This window comes from Vulpes lagopus, chromosome 19, assembly GCF_018345385.1.
Source record: "Vulpes lagopus strain Blue_001 chromosome 19, ASM1834538v1, whole genome shotgun sequence".
In the NCBI taxonomy this organism is placed as follows: Eukaryota; Metazoa; Chordata; class Mammalia; order Carnivora; family Canidae; genus Vulpes; species Vulpes lagopus.
This window is the reverse complement of record NC_054842.1, coordinates 28,061,328-28,079,999: the sequence shown is the minus strand read 5'-3', so window position 1 is coordinate 28,079,999 and position 18,672 is coordinate 28,061,328. Positions and strand designations below refer to the sequence as shown.

General features: G+C 40.6%; 1 protein-coding gene across 2 annotated transcripts in view; it reads right to left on the bottom strand.

The window, feature by feature from the left end:
- LOC121478899 (collagen alpha-4(VI) chain-like) overlaps window positions 1–14,624 on the bottom strand; it is a 122,800-nt gene extending 108,176 nt beyond the window's left edge. Inside the window, exon 1 of one of the 2 annotated variants that reach the window (XM_041734359.1) lies at window positions 14,501–14,624. The gene's annotated coding sequence lies outside the window, so the exon portion shown is untranslated. Of the gene's footprint in view, window positions 1–6,848; window positions 6,960–14,500 lie in introns of those variants that run through there. The other variant, XM_041734358.1, reaches the window with a different exon arrangement.
- Between the last annotated feature and the right edge of the window lie 4,048 nt (window positions 14,625–18,672).

Genomic DNA, 18,672 nt, shown 5'->3' with positions numbered 1-18,672 from the left:
ACAAAATAAAATAGAAAGTTGTACAAGGTGCTGAGGAACACAGTGGGTGACCATCTCTCTTCACTTGGTGAAAGCTTCAGAGCAGGTGATGCTAGAGTTGAGATTTAAAGGAGGAATAGAAATTTATAAGTGAGCAAATGGAGAACGGGAATTCCAGGTATGGAACAGCACATGAAAAGACTCTTGTTGTTGGACAGCCAACAACCTCATCCAGGGATTTGGGAACTAAGGTTTAGAGTGTAGGGAATCTGGTTAGGTCTTCTTGGAGCTCACACATTTGTGCTGCATAAGCTCTGAAGGCATACGTCTATGGAGACCTTTGGTTTTCTGAAATGCTTGAATTCAGAAGGTGGGATAGAATGGGGGACCTGGATAGAGTTTCTCAGTCTTCAACTATAAACCACCTTCACTTCATTTAATTAAGCCAACTGCCCTTCATATACCAGTCTCCTTCAAGGTTTCTGTTCTCCCTCTATTGACTCCTCAAAAATAAAATGAAAAGATGCCATCACTAACATTCTATGCCAGTGGTTCTTAGACTTGAGAATTATGTCAGAATCACCCAGAGGACCTTTTAAAACCCAGCTTCCTGCCCCATCTCCAGAGTTTCTGATTTAATAGGTTTGGGTGGTGAGAACTGGCAGGCTGAGTGGATCCAAGGGACCACTTTGAAAACCACTCTTCTATGCATTTAGCGTGCAGTGGTTCCCAACCAGACAGATATCTTCTCCACTTACTTTCAACATCTTTAGCTCCACATGGAGAAAACCAAATGTCTACCATCAATTAAGTGGAGAAAGGGGAGAGACGATCAATTAAAAAATGTTTTCTTTATACACATATGACTGAGAGGTAAGCGGAAGCTTCAAAATATTTAAATGAGAAACCCAATGCAAATGTACAAAACTAACACTTTTTTTTTTCAATTTGCTTTATAATGATACTTTATTCCCTGAAATAATAAAGAGCTATGTTCTCTCTCTTTTTTTATTTTTTTATTTTTTGGTCACTTAAACACCATTATTTTAAGTACTGTGTTATTTGGCTTTCTTACAAGACACTCTTATAGTATACCACATCTGGGCCACAGGAAGTTCCAGAAGGCAAACAGTTAGGGAACATGAACAGATTCTTCTGTACACATCACATTAGAAATCCACATGGCATGTTTAACAGTTAAGAAAAACTAAGGTTAGCCTTAACCTATTGCATAAACATTAATATTTGCTTCCTGTGCCCATTCACAAATCCTATGACGGCTTGGATATATACACAACTTTGTTGCAACATATTTGAGGGAGGCTGTGTCAAACATTTCAATGACAATTAATGTGTCATGAGGCTCAAAAAAATAAAATAACAAGATGCAGAATCCTAGAGCATTCCTCCGGGGAAGGATAAAGATCACAATGCCAGAGTTCAGCAGGGCAGTGTGCACAGCAGTAAATGGGCGCTGATGGCCATGACACTCTCATCAGCTATGGTAATTTCAAGACTGGCACACAATCTGAGAATACTCAAACTCTTTCAACTTATGTGTAGCTTATCAACTCCATCACCCCAGCATTTCACGAGCTTGGTTTTACCAGAGATGGGAATAACTACCCTTTCTCAAGGGTTTCATTCAAGAAGAATCCCTACAATCCACTAAGCAGATCAGGCCCCTCAAAAGAACTGGGGCAGGGGGCACCTGCGTGGCTCAATGGTTGAGTGCCTTTAGCTCAGGTCGTGATCCCAGGGCCCTGGGATCAGTCCCACAGGGAGCCTGCTTCTCCCTCGCCCTATGTCTCTACCTATCCCTTTCTGTCTCTCATGAATACATAAATAAAATCTAAAAATGAAAAAAAGACCCAGGGCCCATCAAGGTACTCTGGCACTCCCTACTTCCTATCACCAGGAAACACAGAAAGAGCAGGTCATGGTAGTGAATAAAGGCAAGTTGACCCCCTGCAATTTTCTAGGGCATCATATACTCTGTCCCTTATTTCTTCTATGCCCTTTAAGAAGGTCGCTCTAGAGGGGATCCCTGGGTGGCGCAGTGGTTTGGCGCCTGCCTTTGGCCCTGGGTGCGATCCTGGAGACCCAGGATCGAATCCCACATCGGGCTCCCGGTGCATGGAGCCCGCTTCTCCCTCTGCCTCTCTCTCTCTCTCTGTGACTATCATAAATAAATTTAAAAAAAAAAAAAAAAAAGGTCGCTCTAGAATCTAGAAAGAAAATGTAGTGTGGAGCAGTAAAAGTTGATAGAATTTGACTTTGAATTTTCTGGTTCAAATGTCAAGTCTGCCACATTCTTCTTGTTTTTTTTTTTTTTTTTTTTTTTTTTGCCACATTCTTGTTATGCAGCTTGCCACATTCTTGTTATGCAGCTTCTTGGAAGTCTCTTGAACTCTAAGGCTCAGCTCTGTCAGCATAAAAGAGAGGTAATGATACTGTGCCATCACTATTTGGCAGGTGTACTGTGAGGACAGAATAAGCTAACGGAGTAGTAAAGACTTTGTAGAAAGCTATAAAACTTGAGAGGTTACCTTTACCTTGTCAAGCAAATAATCTACAAAACAAAATTCCAAAAATGCAATCCTTTCTCACTGATAGAACCAAGCCTCAGAATATTTTATTCCAAGAGGGAAAAAAACACATTGCTTGAATCAAAGAGCTGTGGCTACATTTTTGCTTCATTATGTCTAGGAAATAATCATACTCTGATGGAAGTGAGATTTTGGGTAAGAACAGACATTTTATGGCAGCAAGAGGAGATTCCCTAAATCAGAGAAGTATGGTGCCAGGTGTGACAGCAAGCTGGTGGTCACCTGGATGAGATAAGCTCTTTCAAATCTTATGTTATGAAATCTTAGCTGTCTGTGTTCTTTGGGCTGAATGTCTCACTTTTGTCTTTAAGCTTAAAAATAACTTAGATGCCATTGAACTGTTCTTTGTATCTTAGTGTATAATAAAATTTTTAAACACAAACTGAAAAAATATCCACTAAATTCAGTGACACAAACCCATCTGGCCCTTGGAAAGGTAACGATAATTTCTTTATGATTGCAAGATGCATTGACCAGGCTATAAACCTTTCTGGAGTTTATAGAATTATAAGTCAGCATGGTTTGCCAAGTCCATTCAGACTTCAGTGACTCAGAACACATCACTTATTCCTTCCCTCTACCTAGAAGGTTGCGTACTACCCCTTGGCCCCAGTACACTCTCACACATGCACATACAACCCACACATACACACACATACCTGGAAAGCTCTATTCACCTTTCAAAACCCAGCTCAGAGGTCACCTTCCTAACCCAAGCCCGATGGCAAATCACTCCCTGTTCTGTTCTTCGTCTGAAACCTGTACATTTATTTCAGTGAATAACTGGGATTTGTTAAGACTGTCTTTACCATTAATATATGCTCAGCACCTAGAACAGTTCCCTTCTCTGCTCTCCCCCTCCCTCTTCCCTCCCTCTGTTCACTTCCTTCAGTCCTGGCAACAGCAACCTTCTCATAGCACAAAGCAAAAACCATGGAGTTATCATTAACACACCTACATCCAACCTGCCAGGAAATCTTGCTGCATCAACCTTGAAAGCTATTTGCACAGAAACTGATCCTCTCATCATTTCTACTGCACACAGGCTGGTTCAAGCCATCTCTCTCTTGCTTGATTACTATAAACTCCCTGGCTCTCCCTGCCTCTAACCTTTCTCTCTGAAGTCTATTCTCAAGATATATTCAGGGAAATCCTTTTAAAACCTAAGTCACTTCTCCCACGTCGGGCTCCCGGTGCATGGAGCCTGCTTCTCCCTCTGCCTGTGTCTCTGCCTCTCTCTCTCTCTCTGTGACTATCATAAATAAATAAAAAAATTTAAAAAAAAAAAAAAACCTAAGTCACTTCTGTTCAAAGCCTTCTAATGGCTCCCTGTTTCATTCAGAATGAAAAAACAAAATAGGCTACAAGGTCCTATGTAACCTGGCCCCCAGTTTTCTCTAACTCATCTCTCACCCCCACACATTAGACTCTGATCTCTTTGGCCTACTGGCCGTTCTTCAAATAAGCCAGTAACACCCTGTTTAGGGTCTTTGTATATACTATTTCTTCCATCTGGAATGCTCTTCTCCATATATCCCTATATACCCACCTATATCCCTATATATCCACACACATCTACAGATATTCACATATATCTACATATATCCACAAATATCCACATATATCCTTATGTCCACCTATGTCCTCATATACCCCCATATAGCCACATATGTCCCCATAGCTCTACATACATCTCCATAAGGTCCCATATATCATATATATCTGCACATATCTATACATATCCACATACATCCACATGGCTGATTCCCTTGCTTCCCTCAAGCCTTTGCTAGGATGTCATCTTCTCAGTAAGGTCCACCCTAGCCATTCTACTTAAAATTGTTACCCATTCTTATTCCCCCAACACATCCAACCCCCCCTTACCCACTCTCTGCTTTTCCTCTTTTCTTATCACCTTCTAACATGCTATGTAATATTCATCATGGTTTTTATTAATTACCTGTTGTCATGCCCACCATCAACTAGAAGAGAAGTACTACAAGGAGTCTTGTTTTCCACAATATATCCCCAGTGCCTGACACATAGTAGGCGCTCAGTAGATTTGTTGCATAAATTCACTTGCTCAAAAAAAAAAAAAAAAGATTACCTGTTCGTAAGACAGGATGTTCTATACAAAGAGTTAGAGGCTTTCTTGGAAAGATTAGTGCCCCCTAGCCATTATTTTTTTGTAAATGGAGGACTCAAAGCCAACTGAGCTTGGTTTTATATTTTGATTATAATTTTATTTTTAATTCATTTGTATTAAAAATACAATCAGAACAAACAGCATAAAACGAAACATTTGACAGATTTATTGAATAAGCAAACCCAGATCATAAGCATAGTAGAAGGGACTTGGTTTAAGAACTTCAAGAAATCTAAAATTAGAGCCAGTCCATGCCTACAACCAACCCCAATGAGGCAGGGAAGAGATGCAGCCAGAGGTGAATCTTTTAAAACTCACAGGCACAAAAATTTACTTATACAGTGAGTTGCTCAAACATAAGACCTAAGATTAGGTTGGAATGTTTGGGCAAAACAATTTCTTGTATGATATTTTTAAAAAGACTCATAGCAGGACAACTGGGTGGCTCAGCGGTTGAGCATCTGCCTTTGGCTCAGGGCGTGATCCCAGAGTCCCAGGATTGAGTCCCACACGGGGCTCCCTGCATGGAGCCTGCTTCTCCCTCTGCCTATGTCTCTACCTCTCTCTCTCTCTCTCTCTCTCTCTCTCATGAGTAAATAAACAAAATCTTAAAAAAAAAAAAAAAGATCCATAGTATTATTATTTCAGGCCAAAATATCAGGTAGGTAACATTCATTATTTCACTTCCTAGTGACTGTTATGCATCATATTTGCTGTTTCTGCAAAAACATAGACAAGGCTTCATTACTCTTGGTCAGTGATGGAATAAATGCATCCATAGACCTTTCAAAGCCCATTCCTATGAGTCAGAAACTACTAGACAGAATTTTGTGATGAGAGACTACTTTCAAAGGCCTGTGGCATACACACTCATGAGCCGAAATAAGAAGGACCCTTCTGCATTTGCAGTTCCCTGGGCCCAATTTCTTAGCTTCTGAAGATCAATACAAAAGAGAACAAAAAGATGCTAGATTTTTCTCCTGTAGTCCTGTGGGATAATTCTCAGTCAATATTTGATCCTTTCACCCCACAGAAGTCATCCTTAATAATTGTCACCATCCCTATGTTTGTTCAGTGAATTCAAATGTGTATCAACCCCAGTCATCAAAAAATTGCATATAAAATCTGAATCTGATCAACTTTACACTAACTTTCCTTGAAGTTCTTTATAAAAATAATCATTTTCTTTAACTCTGGTAAATGATATGCATGCTGATGTATTTAGGGAATTTACTGATGTTTATAATTTACTTCAAAATGCATTTAAAAATAAGAGGGATTAACAGATGGTTAGAGGGATGGAAATGTGAAAAAAACAACTATATTAAAATGTTCACAGTGAATCTAAGTGGTGAGTATACATGTATTCTCTGTGAGTTCTGTAACTGTTGCTGTATGTTTGAAATTTTTCATTAAAAATTTAAATAATCCTCTGAATTATTTCTTAAAACTGTGTATGGCAGTCAAATGGAAAGGAAGATGAGAGTCTAATTATATGAATCCTGGCAAACTGGATGGGAGAAAACTCTATTTCTAACTCCAAATTGCCCCTGGGATTGTTCTAAGAGAGTCATTTTTACCTGAGTTTTATATCTCTACCAAAGACATGTTTATTTCCTGAATCTTTAGTGTTTTCTTTCTTCCTTTAGCTTTAAGAGTTTAACACTAATCTCCATGTTTAAATTCTCCCAAAGATTTGCTTCAGTGAAATAATTCATGAGACATGTGTGAGTCCCAGTAAATTGGTTTCCCCTTTCCACACAGATGGTAAATTCTAGGTCCAATCTTAAAATATTTCACATCTTCCTGCTCCACAAAAGTTCAGAGTTATGGATCTTACTTCATCACAGTTTAAATCTTAAAGGTTATTCTCCCTCTGTATATCCGAGATAATCTTTGGGTTTTTTTCCTCTGCATCTTTATCACTCTCTCATATTCTCTCCATCTCATTGCTATACGAGGTCTCTATCACTTTCCCCTCTGTTGATCTATGTGTCCCTATCTCTCTCTACCTAGAAGTAAAAGAGAAGCAGTGCATTTGCAAAAAATAACATGGAAACAAACTAGAGTTCCCACCTACCAAACTTTCCCTAGGAGAAAGCACTTCCTCCTACCTGGCAAAACCTTTCGGACTTGTTCTCTTAATTCCTTCTTCTGATCTTCATCCCTTAAGAAGCTGCTTGAGCCTTGGGAATTCCCTAGAGTATGGGAAGGCTCAAGGGTACAATGACATATCAGCTTTTCCAGTATTTAATCCTCTCCTGGGGGAAAGGGGAGGGGGGCAAGGGGAGGAGCATAAATGGTGTTTATGGTGACTGATGCATTGCTTGTTCTCTTGCATGCTTTACTGCCATTAAATAAAAAGAGTTCTTCTGTAAACACTGGTCTCCAAAATGCATACAAAAACTAAGTAGGGAGAGCATTCTCTAATAATAATAATGTAAATAAAATTAGCCTTTTTCAAATTTAAAGTTCCTAGAATAAATATCCTTATTATCTTTATTTCAATTATTTAGTCTCCACCTAAAATCTCTAGACTATAAGCCCCTTGATGCCAGAAACTGAGTATAATTCATCTTTGGGTCACTCACGTCCCCTGGATATCCCTCAGCTAAGGGTCTTGTCTCAAAATACTAGGTATAAGGGATGGATGGATAGGTGGATGGATGGGTGGATAAATTAACAAACTGGACAATGACAAACACTCTGCATTGATGTTTACCAAGCAGGGTAAAGCTCAAGTGTTTGTATTCATCTTAGATGTTCTAAACTAGCCCATACCAACCAGATCAGAGGTCAGGATGGAGTCAAAGGAAATATTTAAGTATTTATACATGTATGAGTTAAACAAAAAATTAAGCAGCAATAACAAGAAACCTAATAACAAAGGTCATTTCCCTCTCACATAGTTCAGTCCTATGTTCAGTCCTAGGTGGGTATTCCAGGTCAGCAAGAGCCTTTCCTCCACATGGTCTTTCGGTAATCCAGGCTAATATTCAACATGTGGCATCTGAGGTTTCTGCAAGTACCAGCACAGTAGCCAGTGGGAAGGGTGAAAGAGCCCATCCTACAGATTCCCTCCTAAAAGAGTGAGGCACAGGCTGCTCACATTCCCTGCATTCACATTCCGCTGGTCAGACCTTAGCGACACCGCCACATCCAACAGCAGGGGTGCTTGAGGTTTGATTGCCAACCAAGCAACCCTGTGCCCTGTTCAATTCCGTTACCATAAAAGGAGAGAGAGAATGGAGGTGGAGGAGGTGTTGGTCAGTTACCATCTCCATCACATTTTGTATACATGTTTTTCACCATTATCTCAAAACCTGACCCATACTTGGAATGGAGTGTTGTTTCATTTCTGGCATAAGTATTCAAGGAAATGGGGTCAACTTGAGGTTTCCCAAAATAAATTAATAGAAGGACAGTGTATCATTCACAGAGTTGAATTCAAGTTTCTCTGTGTTTTTCCAGGATTGTTAAATTTGACATAAAACCTAGAGAGCCTCCTACACAGAGGATAACTTCCAAAATGACAGGTTAGTTCACTCTTCATTACCTCTTCCTTAATTATTCATGATGTGGAGATAACAGGGGTAGAATTTTGCTCTACTTGGAAATAGAGTGACTTCATATTATAGCTAAAGAAGCTGTAAGCACTCACTAAATATTCTGATTCTCTGAGGGAAATAATCAAGCCATCATATATAAAATTCTTCAGTAGAAACAGTAAAGATATTTAGTGAAATTTAGATATTCAGTGCCAACCAGTGCATTCAGTCTTTAGTCCCTTCCTGCTCAGGAAGCCATGTCCTCCCCTCTGACTCACCACCTCACAGCATCCCCTTCTTCTGTCTCCCTTTCATTCCCCAAAGCAGTAGCTCAGATACCAAGGTAACTTTAGGCTCAAGGTCTTGAACTCTCTCTAACATGACCCTAGCCAAAGAGTAGGGTCCTTATTTTTTTCTATTACTTCAGAGCATTCACCATTTTGTTCTGCTCTGTATCCTCTCCCTGAATTTCAAGCAACATTCCTACTTCTCCTTGTCTGCTGCTCTCCCATAGTAGAGAAGCTTGCCATCTTCATTTAGGTTCTCCCAAAAGTAGACCCTGAGACAAGGACTTGGGTGTAGGCAATTTATTCAGAAAGCCATCCAAGGAAGGGAGGGCAGATGGAAAGTTAGACCTAAAAGCACAAAAGCCAAGAAGTTTGCCTTAATGTGTGCATTACTGTTGTAGGCAACTGAGGTTCAATGTCGCTGGAGACCCTCTGAGAAACTCAGAATGACCCTCAGAACCATCCCAAGGAGGTACAGTTGGGATTTAGACACTGAATGCTACCCCTCAGTAGTTGAGAACTGAAGTAGGGGGTGCTGTGGGAAATCTTCAGCACTTCCAATTTACCCTGTGAGCAAGTTGAGTAAGTAAGCTCTCTTGGCCACTGAGAAAGCCCTCAAGTGGAAGACTATAGCGGGAAGCTGTGCACACGCTCAGAAACCATCCATAGCTCCAGGGGAGCTCAGAGGCACACTGAGCAGATGGGGTATGGCATCAACAGTGTCTGCTACACATGTCAACTCGGAGTTTCCTCACCTCAAAACCTCAAATCTCCCCTCCCTCTGACTACTCTCCCTAAGAGCTGGACCAAATTCCTAAGCCCAGAGTTCACAACTTCTTCCTCTTTGTTCTCGCAAATGTTTCTGCCAATATCCACCATTGCCTTTGCCCTGGTGTACCGGGCTTGTTTCCTTCTGCAGTGTTTCCATCACTAAGTTGTGAGCTGCTCAAGGACAGTTCTATCTCCTTTGCGAAGATTAGCACATAGTAGGAGCTCCATGAATATTTACAGATAATTGCCTCAATAATATACATAGGGCCTTCAACTTTTCTTTGTGACTGACATGACATTTTCACCTTAACTCACTCCTTGATGCTTGGTTACAAAAGCCATGTTGTTATTTCAAGAAAGACTCTGATCAGTGTATATCTGATGAGTGGAAGAGGATCTCTTCTGCAAAACTTTGGGGGGGAAATGCTTTTGTTAACTACAAAAGGACATGAGAAAACTTGTTCTCTAAAATCACAGACTGTCAGAAACTGAGGTTTGAAATCACATTTAGCGAGAATGAAACACCTCTTTTTTGCCTAGAGGATCTAAGTCATTTTAACACAGAAAAACAGCCTCAATTTCCAACCCAGGTGCAGAGCTTCAGATAAGGGTTTTGAACACAACATTCCACATTTATCTTAACTTTATAGTTTCCAAGGAAACAGGACCCTGAGTTCTCATCTCAGCCCAGGCATGATGTCAACTCCTTTATACACCCCCCTGCTTCACTTGAGTGAGCATAACACTGCTTTGCTGAAATTTTACTTAAGCCCCACCATTCCCCTAAATACTACAATAAGCCTGAATCTTCCTTTGGTGTGTGGTCCCCTTACTAAGCAAGTTAACCTTATTGGATGACTAGTGTCTTCTTGGTGGTTTTTATCAGATGGACTTTATCACCTCTAATTTGTTTGTAGCACAGACAAATATATCAAGGTTGCTAGTCATTACCAAGAAAAGCACTTAGAGATAGACGCTGAGAATGCTGGGCAGGTACATCTTAGGCAGGAGCTAAGTAATGATTTTTTTAAAAGATCTAGGGGTTTCAAGGGTATAATGGACTCCTGAGAAAGCCAAATTTATATGGTAGACTCAAACCAAGTGTAGAAGGGATAAAGAGAACAACCAAGGCAAAATGAAACCAACATTTACTCTTTACCTACCTGGAATGATAGCCTCCTTATGAGAAACTTCCATGCCAGTGGGAGCTGCAGTCCCCACACTATGCGGTCCAGAAATCAGCATATGACCCAAACCTGGCCAATCAAAATCCTTCCTTATATTCCCCCCCCCCCCATTTTTCTGGTTGTAAAGCTTTAAAGATATGCTGAATTTGTCTGTTGCCATGGTTTCAGCTTTGTGGGAAGCTAGCATGACCCCAAAACACAGAGGAAAGCAGAGATGAAACTGAGGAGATTCAAGTACCTGCCCTTCCACTGTTTTGTTTGTTTGCTTGCTTGCTTGGAGGTTTTTTTTTGTTTTTTTGTTTTTTGTTTTTTGGTTTTTGGTTTTGGTTTGTGAGTTTTGTTGTTGTTTTGAGTTTTGGTCATTTGTAACAGAATCATCATTATGACTTACATAGACAAAATCTAAAACTTTTTCTAGGGTCCTATATTATACTTTCTTCCTTGCATTTTACTCCATCTCTGCAGATACAAGCCTGCACTTCTTTTCATTAATGAACCCTGGATAATTCAACATCTCTTCCTATTTTCCTTTGCTACCAGGAATCCTAGAGCCTAATACAATGTTCAGCGGCAGCAAATGTTTGTACATTTTACAAAATCTAGCCCTGGAAAGGATCTTACAGATCATCTAGCAAACCTCATTATTTTGCAGAGAAAACTTGAGGTCGTAAAAGGTGATACAATTTGCCCAAGAGACACATAAGCAATTAACAGCCTTTCTCTTCGCGTAACTGATCACATCTACTTACTCTACTGTCTTTATATTCTCTGTTTTTTAATCTGAAAACTGCCTTAAGTAGGTATCTCCATTTTCCTCCTTACTGATGGGAGGGCAGATGGCAGAGGATGAAGGGATGATTCTCAGAAATTGGGGAGTGAAAAGGGCAGAGATAATGGAATTTAACCAAGGAATTAATACTATTCAGACCTGACAAAACCTGGAATTTTACACAAGAGATGGAATTCACAGTGATTCCAGAAAGGGAAGGGATTATTGAGGAACCAGGGAGGGGAGTTTTAAGGCTGTCAAGAGAAGACTTAGGCTTTGTGCTATAGGCAGGAATTCCTTTAAAAAAAATGGTTACAATTATAGTGCTCTAAAAACTTAGACACATTTCCTCATAACTAATGGAGTGAATTAGGCAATGCTAATCACACATTTATAACTTCGTGTCTTTAGTTAGAAGTATATAGCAACCAGCCTGTGGCAGAATTTCAGATACTGTAAACCACCCATCACTAGCCCTTCATGGGTAAGAAATAGCAAGAGGGAAAAGATGCAAGAAATGTCATCTGTGATTCATAATGTCTTTGTGGAGACTTCAGGAGATAAGGTGCTAGCAGCCATGAAGAAGAGGGATGATTTCCAACTCCATGAGCCAATATGAGGCCATATCAGAAGAACATATATTTATTAGTGTACAAACTAGCTTCCATTGGTGACATCAGCTTTGTCCCCCTCTCAAATGCCACGTTTAATTTTTTTTTAAGATTTTTTATTTATTTGAGAGAGAGAGAGAGCATAGCAGAGGGGAGGAGCTGAGAGAGGAGAAGCAGACTCCCCACTGAGCAGGGAACCCAATGTGGGGCTCCATCGCAGGACCCTGAAATCATGACCTGAACTGACAGTAGACACTTAAGTGACTGAGCCACCCAAGAACCCTTCAAATTTCTCTTGATCTGGAAATTGGAAGGGATCCACAGGACCAGTCTTGTTCCCAATCTCTATCCCCATAAACAGAGATCTAAAGACCTTCTTCATTTTGGTGGTGGAGAGGAAGGCATCAGGACTTTTGGATCCCCAGAAATAGGAAAAGCCCCAGTTATCACCAAAATGTTGGCTGAGTAGTCACAGTGGGAATGGCACTTCACTGGCTTCTTGGAATCCAGACTAATCCCAAAAGCTATGTTCCTTGGAGAGATAAGATTTCTGTACCCAAGACAAATATAAACAGGAAGAGATTGAGAAATGGAATATTAAAAAATAGCCAATCTTCATATAGTCAAAGCCTGGACTTTGGGTCATTCATAAATATCATCATTTTTAAAACTATATCCAGAATCAGTAATTCTGTTACACAACTTCATCAGGCTACAGAGGAAGAGATCCAAACCCACTGAGGGAGAAAGAATTTGCTTTGTGTCCTTATCTACTTAAGTCACATATTTAATGTTTATTTAGATAGAACTTATGTAAGAACTTGCTCAAAAAAAAAAAAAAAGGTTCAGGGATGCCTGGGTGGCTCAGCGGTTGAGCGTGTACCTTCAGCTCAGGTCGGGATCCTGGGGTCCAGGATCAAGTTCCACATTAGGCTTCCTGGGTAGAGCCTGTTTCTCCCTCTACCTATGTCTCTGCCTCTCTTTCTCTGGGTCTCTCATGAATAAATAAAATCTTTTTTAAAAAGTGCAGTTTTCATGCTATGACTATGACAACAAGATCAAGAGATCATAGTCAAGGGATCAATGATCCCAAAGTTAGCCATAAATTCAAACTCCAGTGACAAACCTTGCTTTCAACTTTAAGTGATAAACACTCTTGTCTACGATAAATACTCTAACAAATGTAGTTCCTCATAACACAAACTAACGATCTCAAGGTTACTAATCAATGGTCTTTCCAAGGTTCATATTAAGTAAACTTTTGAATATTACAGGAAAGTCTTCCTTTCTAGAAAACTGACTTAACCTGAAAATCAACTTTATGATGACAAGATACAGGTTAAAAACATGTTGAACCTATCGCATTTTTTTTGCAACTTCTGGATAAATCTTTTCTAATCTTCATAATCTATATAAAGCAGTGCTTTGCATTTTCAAAGTGCTTACTTTTCTTTCAAATAGACTGCTATGGAAATTATCAATTTTAATCAAGACTGATTCAAAGATATTCTGACTTAATTCCTACACAAGCCAGATAAAGCACCGTACATTTTTCCACATCCTGAGTGTGATGTGACTGGTAAACCTTTAAGACGCTTCCCCACAGTATGGCACATAAACTTTGGTTTTCATCTATGCCCTAGGAGAAGTGGATTCCCCTAATCTGGATGGCCAAGTAGCATTTAATCAAAAGTCCACACACTAGAGGCAGCTACCATCAGTTCTTCAGCTGTCCTTGTTTCCAGTTAACCCCAGGTATTTTGTTAATTAATATAACCATTGGAAATAGATTATTAAGTGAAATCAGTGATGTTCTAGAGGTGTGCATTTTCCACTTATACTCTGGATGCTCCCCATCATTATACAAACAGGATATAAGAATTTAACAAGCCCAGTGTATTTTTGGAAATGTTCCCTGGGACTTGATTCTCAAAAGTTCTGGTGTCCAGACCCTGATTTGGAAGGATTATTGGTTCCCTCACTTACCTAAATGGTGAGCCAAACCATATCTCTCACATTGGAGAGATTTTCTTTCATGCAAGGTGCTATCAAGAGCTCCTACAAGACAAAGAACCAGCATTTTCTCCATCTTGTGGAACAGGTGATCTGTAAACTAATTCTAATCCTAACCCTACTCTGCCTGTTTGTTTGTTGCTGCTTAAATATAAATGTCTAACTGGATAACCATAACCTGATACTTGGTCTCTTCTAACTTAATAGTAAAGACCTATATCTAAACTTACAGCTCCAGCTTCCAACTATTGGGCACTATGCATAATGACCAAAAACTAAAACAAAATAAAAACAAAGGGCCTCATAATTGTAAACAGTCATGTGCGTTTAGGTCAGGTTGTCATACTGAGCCATCTACCTTTATTTTGTTGATCGATTTTTCTCTGCTTAGCTAAAACAGCAATTTAAGCAGCTTATTATAAGGTGGTACCTCAAATAACAAACACAAAACAAAAGGGAGACCAAGTAAGAAAAAAGCAAGAGAGGAGAAAAATGAATCAAACCTGTGGGCTTAAGAAAGGAAGAACAGCACAGGACTTAACATTGAGCTTCCTGACAGGGGAAGAGTTGTGTACAGTACCTCAAAACAATCTCAGTCCACTCCAGTGACGCTGCACCCAAACAGTATGATTCTTGTAAGCTTTGTCGTGTTCATGACCTTCATTCTAAACCGCTCGCTTCAGCTCTTCTAGGGCTTGTCTTCTCAGTTGGCATCTGATAAATGTAACTCTTAGCCCTCTGACCTGTTTCCTATTGACTGCCTCAGCTTACTCCTCAGACCTAACAGCACTCAATATGCTCTGCCAAAACCTAATTTGAAGGTTATCATAATTCTCCTATGGATAGATAATAAGCACACTCAATGTTTTATTCAATTTATTAAAGCACAAACTAGCAGAAATACAAAGCCAGTTCCATGAGGATATGAGAAATTTCATTTATATAGTCAGTGGAGAAAATGAATGCTGAAATAAGAGTGCCAGGTCAGATACAATGCTGATTCATGCACCACGAGGCAATAAAACCTTAATATCTGGGTTATATTCTCTACTGAACAAGAAAAGAAGTCTCTTCTTAGTTTAGTACAACTTAATTTATAACTTTTCAAAGCTGCAAAATAAATGGGATCTAGTCAATTTGTGAATAGCAAATCAAATAAAGCTATATTCCCTGAGATTCAGATGACCCTGAAGCAGGCTTAGAAAAAGCTCTAGTGTGACATTTAAAATATCAGGAAATCATCTTTTTACTTTATTCCCAAGTTTTGGATAATTCTCCTGAACACTGTCTTTTTTCTTATTATCAATCAACAAGTACCTGTTTTTACTCTGATGGCACTGCCAGAAGCAATCCCCATATAAGCACTTGCACACATGCCCGTGACTTTGCCACCCTTACAGCTAGGGCATAACCATGAGGTTTGTTCTAGCTCTTCTGATGGACCTTACATATCACCCTTCCTTGTCCAACAGGAGGATACCAATTAGTGGGTGAAGCAAAAAATTTTCCAGACCCTGCAGACCAAAGGTTCTCAAATTTTAATAGTTATAAAATCCTCTGGGGGAATTCTGATTCCGTTAACTCAGAGTAGAGTTTGGGTATTTTTAACAATCATCCTCAAGTGATTCTTGCCTTTCCACTTCCCACCTCTGCTTCTCTCCTGATTCATTTATATCACATGTTGGCTCATGGGAATCTGCAGGAGGATAAATGATTTGCAAATGTATACATGCTATTGGTCTGTCCTTCCCCACCTCCCACTCTGTTAGGAGAGACTGGCACTAAGAGAGTTTCCCTCTCCTCCAGACAACCCCACAAACTTATCAAAAAGTCCTTTATTTCAGCACACCTGAGGAAGAGATGACAAAGGCCATTATTTGGGTTGAGAAAGGAAGGAGACATACCCCTGAGACTGTATCCCTGGAGTGGGTTGGGGGCTCCACACAGGACAGACCCTGGGCCTGCATGCCTACTGAGCCCCAACAGATAGGGGCCCATGCAGGGGGCCTGGGGAGTGCCTCTCTAGTTTGCTAGGAGTCAGCTGGAAGAGCCAGTTCTGAGGATGGCCATCACTATGGAACCAAGGCGTCACAGTCCAGGTGAGAGTACCTTAGACTCATACCCACCCACCCTGCTCCAAGCTGAGAATTCTTACTTGACCCTGTAGAGGTGAAAGGAGAACCCAGTAATGTCTAAAGTTGAATTTCCTACCAGCCAGGTAGAGGGATCCTTAGAAGAAGTCATCGCATTGAGAGAAAAAAGTGCAGAGTGGAAATTTAATGTAGCCATTGAGAGCAGGGACTCTGAGGCCAGACAGTCCTAGGTTTAAATTCTGGCCCTGCTCCTTATTAGTTGTATGATTTGGGGCCAGATAATCTGTCTGTACCCCAGTTTTCTCATCTCTAAAATGAGGACAGTAACAGCCCTTATTTCATAAGGTTGCTGAGAAGTTTGAATGAGTTAATGAGGCAAAGCATTTGAGCTACTTCTGACACTAAAATAGCTATTTTCTATCATTACTCTAAAATTCAAATACCGTGCAGAAGTCACACCTGCTATATCTGCAGGGTGCATGGATGAATACATCCTTAAGAACAATTTTACCCATTGGCAAAAGTGTTTCACTTCTGACGATTTCTAACTTGGTTCTACAGAAAGTGAGCTCCTAAAATTTAAACATCTTTCTTTAAAGCTTCTGTGGACTTGATCGTGTAGGGTGGGGTTGGTAGAGAGATCTGGATCAAGTATGTAGGAATTTGACTTAAGACCTGAGGAAGGAAAGAAGAATATGTTGATCTCAGTTGAGATGTATATATATAATCCCTCTCTTTATTCAGCTGTTTTGATGATTTATTTATTTTATGAATTATCTGTGCAGTTGAATTTATCTCTTTAACCCCTATATTGCACATGCACACACACGTCCCAGGCATTAACAGAAAATCTAATAAATAATACAGAGGCACCTGGATGCCTTAGTCGGTTAAGCACTGGACTCTTTATTTCAGCCCAGGTCATGATCTCAAAGTTGTGAGATGGAGCCCTGCATCAGGTTCTACACTTAGCATGAAGTCGGCTTGTCCCTCTCTTTCTGCTTCTCCGTACCCCCTGCCCCGTGCTCTCTCTCTCTCAAATTAATTAAAATCTTTTTTCAAAAATCTTAAACATACAGATAACCCTAGGGGCAAATGGGTGGCTCAGTTAAGTGTCTACCTTTAGCTCATGATCTCAGGGTCATGAGCTCAAGGTCCTGGGATCAAGCCTGGCATTGGCATCAAGCTCCCTGCTGAACCAGGAGTCTGTTTCTCCATCTCCCTCTGCCTCTCCCCACTGTTCGTGCTTTCCCCCTCTATCTCAAATAAATAAAATAAAATCCTAAAAATACAGACAAGCCTAAAGAAAACATAAACATCACCCATAACACAGCCCATCACTCAGAAATAATCTCAGGGATCCCTTTGAGAAAGGAAAATGTGCCTTGCTTTGCCCTTTAAAGGTTATTTTCCTTCTTGTGTTTGGGAGTGGTGTGAGATGAGCTAGGTGCTACCTGAAAAAAGAAAAAGAACTTCTGCCCAGTGGGCAGAGATGAAGACACGAGTTGGCCACGTGACCACCAGCAGCTGAGCAGCTCTCTCTGATCTACATGGCATAGGCCACGGGCAGGGTTTTCTTGGCAGCTCTTTTCTGAATCCAAAGGATAAAAGATGAACTTTCAGCAAATTTTAGCCTCTGGCTCCAGCTTCTGAACACAAATGTTGGAGATGTCAGTCCCTCTGCAAAGCTCATTTCAAAGCTGGAATCAATGAGCTGATTGCCAGAGGAAAGAGGGGGGGGGAAATCTGTTTCCCCATCTATCTGATGAGGGCTTATGCCAGAATTCAGGCCACCAGGCACATAAATAGCCCATGTGGCTGGACAATGGTCCAGACACACTCCTGGCAGAGATGTACACCTTGGGTCTGTGTTTTTCCTGAGTGGTTTCCTTTTTTCTAATCTGGAGAGAGGTGAGTGTCTTAGTTAAAGCAGAGCGTTAGACTCAGCAACTTGGAGGCAGGTGACTAATTTGCAAGGCGAGCCCGGAAAGCAGGAAAGAGGAAGACAGGAAGGAAGGATAGGCAGCCTGGTGGCTGTGTTACTGAACCACCGAGGGCTTGAAGCTTCTGCAGCCTCCTGAGAAGCAAACTGCACTGAATGCCTCTGTTTCCTGTTAGCTAAGGGTTGTTTCCAAGGCTGTCAATTTCAACCAAGCTCACTAAAAGGCCCAACGCCCTCCTCTGCGCTTAGCAGAGAAAGCCCTGGATTAGCAACAGGGAAAATACAGGGGCACACACTAGAGAGGTGCATCATCAGAGTCCAGACTGGTGGTCAGGGTACTCAGACTTCTTTCATAATGGCTGCTTCCCCTTGTGTGAGCATCCCAAATGAAAGGGGTAGAAGCTACATGGCCTCGGAAATCACATAGCATCACTTCCACCACAACTGTTTGTTGAAGCAGTTACAGCCCGTCCAGATTCAGAGAGAGGGGACATATACCTCACCTCTCAATGGGAGGTACATCAAAGAATGTGCAGACGTATAAAACTTACACAAAGATGTCATCTGGTGGCATTCAAAAAACATCTGCCTAACTCATATACTTTGCTGGCGGGAGAGTAAATTGATAGAAGTCCCATAGAAACCAATTTGGAAATATTTGTTAAAATTTCAAATGCGTATACTCTTAAGACTGAGCAATTCCACTTCTGGGGATTT